Source organism: Eptesicus fuscus, chromosome 16 (genome assembly GCF_027574615.1).
Source record: "Eptesicus fuscus isolate TK198812 chromosome 16, DD_ASM_mEF_20220401, whole genome shotgun sequence".
Classification (NCBI taxonomy): domain Eukaryota; kingdom Metazoa; phylum Chordata; class Mammalia; order Chiroptera; family Vespertilionidae; genus Eptesicus; species Eptesicus fuscus.
In genome coordinates this window covers 17,726,919-17,732,918 of record NC_072488.1, presented here as the reverse complement: position 1 = coordinate 17,732,918, position 6,000 = coordinate 17,726,919, and the positions used below count along the sequence as shown (strand labels likewise).

Genomic DNA, 6,000 nt, shown 5'->3' with positions numbered 1-6,000 from the left:
TGTGTCAGGATCAAACCCATTATACTCCCCCATGGTCCATATTTCCCCCAAAATGTTACTTTTCACCTCTGTCCCTTCACTTAGGGTAGGAGATGTCCTAACAGGCAGGATAAGGCCTTTGAAGCCAGGCAGCTGGATCCTACATTCCTAATCACTACTCTAATGATAAAAATAGACGTCCCTTTCCTTGTGCTTGAAGGTCTCCTGTCTAGTATGGGCAACTGGTAAATAAGCAGTTTTAACAGAGTATAATATAAATTTACGTGAGGAAATTGAAGGAAGTTTCACAAAACTTTTTCATGAAGGAAAAGATAATTGAGTTGAATCTTAAAGGAAGAATAGATACCAGGTTTAGGGTCAAGAGAGGGAGGAGAAGAGATTGCAAGCAAAGGAAATGGTGAAGTGCCTACCACAGGGCTTGGCACATAGTAGGTGTTTAATATACAGGGTGGGGAAAAACTAGGTTTACAGTTGTTTGTATGGAAAATAAGACAATAATTAATATATACTAATTCAGGAATAAACTCTGTGTTTCATGTACTCACAGCTGTAAAACCTACTTTTGCTCTACCCTATATGCTGGTGAAAGAAAGCACAGAGGCTTTTGCAATGGAAAAAATTAAAGTTTGAGGTAACTGGATGCCTGGTGGCAACTGATAGGAGACAAGGCCGGGAAGGTGGACTGGATGGCCAAGGCCCAAAACCTAGAGCAGATAGTTTAGACTTCATTCTATAGGGAAATACTTGGAGCCTTTAGAGACAAGTGACTTCATCGGATTCTTATTTTATAAAGACACCATATCTTATCAATTTCAAGACCCTTTCACAATATTTTAACAACTCTGAAGGTGAGGTGTATCCCACAGTTGATTTCATGTCACAGTTTAATCAACAGTTGTTTACTTTCTTTCGCAGTGGTTTATAAAATAACTAGAGGCCTGGTGCACGAAATTCGTGCATGGGAGGGGGTGTCCCTCAGCCCGGCCTGCACCCTCTTGTAGTCTGGGACCTCTGGCTCCTAACCGCTCTGCCTGGCTGCCTGATTTCGCCCTAAAACTTAAGCTTCTTCTTTTTTTATTTTTAATATTTACATTTCTTCTTTATTTTTTTATTTTAAAAGTCAAGCTTCTTGAGAACATGAGGCGTTTACCATTATTCCATATTCCTTACAGAGAGCTAAGCATGGTAAACACAGCAAATACTTATACTTATGGGCTTCTATACAAACACTTTCCAACCAGGAATGTTTTAATAGGCAGTCTCCAAAAACGTGAACTGGAAAACCTAAAAGTAGAGTGCTCAGATTTCAGGCATCAGGTGCTGTTAGCAGGATTTCTATCCCAATTAAACTCTAATTCTTAGCTCTCAACAGTCTGGACAAACTGCCCTGCACTGTCTCCAAAGTTTCTTATTTGTCCTATCCCATTTTCCTTTTTTTTTTTTTTTTGAGTTAATGTTTTATATCCACATCAGTATCAACATACCATACAAAACCCACCTGCCAGCCTAGCTGGGCAGGCAGGAGGGGCGTCCATGGCAGCATAGAAAACTGGGTTCTTGTCCCAAAAGAGGAGAAAATGGTTTACAGTCAAGGAAACAAAATCAGAACCCAACATGATCAAGAAGCTTGAAACTGCATCGAGCGGAGGTGCTGTGGGCAGCGATGCATCTCGGCTGGCCCCCGTGTACCTGCAGCAGCCTCAGCTCCTGGGAAGCCCGGAGTCAGATAGGGCCCAGCTCTTGAGGTTATTTTTATTAATTTCGCTTTTGGGGGAGGATGGCTTCTCGGCAGCAGCTCCATGTGGGGGTAACTGGTGCGGGTTTCACTTCAGGGTTTGGAGGGGAAGTTGGGTCTGTGGGGCGGGATCCACCTGGCCCCAAAGGTCCCAGCTGAGGTTCTTGGAAGTGGCCTAGCAAAGTTCCTTCCTGCCTTCTTCCTGCCCTGACCCCAGGTCTATGGCTTAAAAATCAGGGCACCAGGCTGGGGCTGAGCACCCCAGGGGCCTTTGTAAACATGGCAGGTACAGGCAGGGGGAGCTTGGGGGAACTGTAGGAACGGGTGGGGGCAGCCAGAGCCAGGGGAGGGCAGTGCCCATGGGGAAAGGGGGCATGGGGTGGAGGAGGTATACTCCTCTAACAGAGACTAAGAGAGACAGACAGGACAGAGATGGAGATAGAGTGACAGGAAGAGAGAGACTCAGAGAAAGCAAGAGAGAAATTGAGACAGAGAAAGATTCACAAAAAAGAGAGACAGACAGAAAGATGGAGTCCTGCTCTGCATGAGTCAGCGGGCTGGAGGGGGCGGGGGGCGAGGGGGGGCGGTGCCCAGGGCTTGCACGGGATGTGCCAGTGTGACGGTAAGTGCATCGCTGTGTTGCACGAGGGAGGTGTGCTGATAATGCAGCACCAGCTCCTCAGGGACCCGTACAGGTTGTAGGGCTCCGCAAAACCCAAGCCAGTGGCCGAGCGGTAGATGACACAGTGCTTGGTATCGCCGTCCGCCACCACAGAGCAGGCCCCGCAGCCCCGCTGGCTGCTCTCACGGGTGAGGAAGGTCCCATCCCGCTGGCCGTTCAGCATTTCCTCAGCCTGCGTGCGGCTAATCTTGCCCACACACCAGGTTCCTTCCTCATGGTGGGGCGGTCATCCTCATCCTCCACCAGTGCTCACTGGTCTTCAGTCTCATTTTTGATTCCCAGCCCCTCGTTGATTTTCTTCTGCCGGGCGCCTTCCTGGGTGAGCCACACCAGGTGCTGGTCTCGGATCTTGCGCAGCTGCATGAGGTCTGGCTTCAGGCTGTTCATGTACTTATCAGTCTCCAGGTTGTCCGAGGCCTGTGTCCGCAGCTCCTGTTCCAGCTTCGTGCGGCTCTCGTGGACCTCGGCGATGCGAGACTTGAGCCATTCTGAGTTCAGCGGGATCCTCTGCATCCCTTTTCCATTGCCCTCAAGGACTCCTTGCTGCACTTCTCTCGAGCCTGGCCCTGCTCTCCGAAGATCTTGATGGTTCCATTGAAGGCTTCGTTTACGGTACGCTTCCTCTGCAGTTCCCGGCAGGTGCGTGTGTACTCCTCCCAGAGCTGGTCACGGCTCTTGTCCTCCGCTTCAAACCAAGGTAGCAAAACCTTTAATTCTGCTCTTCCTCCGGCAAACCTCAATCGAAATAATTTCCCGCCAGAAGTCACGTCCAAACACTGGGAGACTGAGGACGATAGGGCTGACCATGTACATGCGCAATAACAGGCTCATAGTCTAGCGCCGTGGTCGGCAAACTGCGGCTCGCGAGCCACATGCGGCTCTTTGGCCCCTTGAGTGTGGCTCTTCCACAAAATACCACGGCCTGGGCAAGTCTATTTTGAAGAAGTGGCATTAGAAGGAGTTTAAGTTTAAAAAATTTGGCTCTCAAAAAGAAATTTCAGTCGTTGTACTGTTGATATTTGGTTCTGCTGACTAATGAGTTTGCCGACCACTGTCTTAGGTGAGTAACTTAATCATAAAGAGTATCATTTAGCACAGTGGTTCTCAACCTTTCTAATGCCGCGACCCTGTAATACAGTTCCTCATGTTGTGGTGACCCCCAACCATAAAATTATTTTCGTTGCTACTTCATAACTGTAATTTTGCTACCGTTAATGAATCGTAATGTAAATATCTGTGTTTTCCGATGGTCGCAAAGTGTGGGAGGTAATGGGGGACTTCTGTAATATCCTCAACAGTAAAAATGTCGCAACCCACAGGTTGAGAACCGCTAGCAGGGTCGCCTAAGACCATTGGAAAACACAGATATCTACATTACGATTCATTAACAGTAGCAAAATTACAGTTATGAAGTAGCAACGAAAATAATTTTATGGTCGGGGGTCACCACAACATGAGGAACTGTATTACAGGGTCGCGGCATTAGAAAGGTTGAGAACTACTGATTTAGCATCTATTAGGAATCAACATTTTGTGAGGAAAAGTACAGGCCCGTTGAGCTGGAGGCCCCTTGAGTGCCCTCCCCAAGGGTATCTGCTCTTTGCCCTGAACTTTCTTACAGAAATAAAGTTTAAAAGTCCTGGAAGAGGCTTCAGATACCCCCGGTTCAACTCCTTCATTTATGGACGAGGAAATGAGCTCCCGATTACCTTAAATTTGCTGACTCTTAGCAGCCTCATCCACGGAGCTTCTAGTGTGGACCCCCACCGCTACCCCTCCCCATTGCAGGTTCCTTGTCTACCTGCCTCTGGAGGTGCCCTGACTCCAGTTATTGAGCAGACAGCACGAAAGGACCTTTTGCCTCTAATTGCCACAGTTCAGAGTTAATCCATTTTTTATTAGTTCCCCTGTCTTTTTTTGGGATTCATTCTATAGCTGGAATCTAATTCCTTTTGTCTAGATACCTGGTTGTCGGCATCCAAGCCTCAGCTGATGAGTGGTGGGGTCTGGGTTGTGCTCTGTTGCCTGGGCATTTGCTGCCTGAGTTTCTAATGGGCCCCCCCACCTGTCACTCTGTGCACCAGCTCCTTCCACACCACCCTGAGGCACTTCACCTGGTCCCAGAGTAGCAGTCTCTAGAAAACAGAACTCCCTGCATTACTGTTTTTTCCCCCTCCATCTGACTCCAGACTGATTATGTGGGATGCTGGATGGAATTCTGTTGAGTATTTGCTTCTTTCTCCAAGCCCCAAACTCCGGAACACTTATTCAACATGAACACACCCCCACCCCCCTTTTTTTTTATCTCTAAGAAACAGTACACACCAGTAGGCTGTGAGGACTGCATCCCTTCTTATGAATTAGGCCAACTTTTCTATTCATTGGGGATCCCTTCTAATTAGCCCCATTGGTCAGATGCTTGTTCTGGTTAATCAGTGCCCACGGAGTTTAGTTCTTAAATAATTTTAATGTCTTCTCTGCTTCCTAGCAGCCATTCATTGAGCACATGGAATGAACTATATGCTAAATGCTTTGCGTATCTTAACTCTTTTCATCGTCATAGCAACCTCATTGTAAGGTGTGATCAGATATCTCCACAGAAGAGGGACTGAAGCTCAGAGACACTTCACAAATACCCCAAGATCATAGGCCATGTGCCCGAGTTAAGATTGGGACCCAGGTTTGGTGACGCGTACTTTATGCCTCATTATGACACTGTAGCACCCCCTATCCAGTACCAGCTCATCCTACAGTGAGTCTGGCCTCGTTATCTTATTCCAGAATTAAAACATCGCAGTGGGCTGCTGGGGCTTCCATGTCCTCACGTGCAGATTAGGGCAGTGGCTGTTCACCTGTTCAGCACATTGAGTCTACCCAGCCTTAGTGACCAGCTGAGCTTCCAGGGTTTCCCACCCCTTCAGTGTCTAACTGTTTCTCCACTATCTGAATCCTGCCTAGGTGATGCAGAAACTGTATAGACCCGTGCAAGAATTAGAACATACATTTTTATTCCCTTACTAGAGGCCCAGCGCACGATTAAATCGTGCGGGTAGGGTCCCTAGGCCTAACCTCCTGCAATCAGGGCCATCTTCTGCCTGTTCGCCAGTCTCCAGGCCCAATGCTGCCTCTGCCGCCGCCACTGAGCTGCCAGGCTGTTGGGATCACCAGCTCATCCACAGCCGCTGCCGCTGCTGCTGGGGCTTGAGGCGCTGACGAAGGGGAGCACGGCAGGGGATCCGGGTGCACGCGCATGCACCAGGCCAAAAGCCTCCGGCAGAGGCTTTTGGCCTCGAGCTGGCGCGAACAACCGGCTCCCCGCCTCCGATGGCAGGGGAGCTGGGTGTCCGGGGTGTCCGAGGTGTCCGAGGCAGCCCCCCTCAGCGGCCGCCAATCTGACCGTTGAGAGGCACGGGGGGGGGGGGGGGGTGGGAGTCCCGCCCCCCGCGCCTCTCAATGGCCGGATATGCCACCCTGAGTCCCGCCCCCCAGCCTCCTGCCGCCCAATCGTGGGTGTAGCAGAGTGATGGTTATTTGCATATTACCTTTTTATTAGGTAGGATTACATTCGAAAAGCCACCAAAGG

At 49.2% G+C, this 6,000-nt stretch overlaps 1 pseudogene; it reads right to left on the bottom strand.

Annotated features, from left to right (window-relative positions):
• Positions 1-2,284: 2,284 nt before the first annotated feature.
• Positions 2,285-6,000, bottom strand: part of LOC103283124 (phosphatidylinositol 3-kinase regulatory subunit beta-like) — a 116,886-nt pseudogene continuing 113,170 nt past the window's right edge.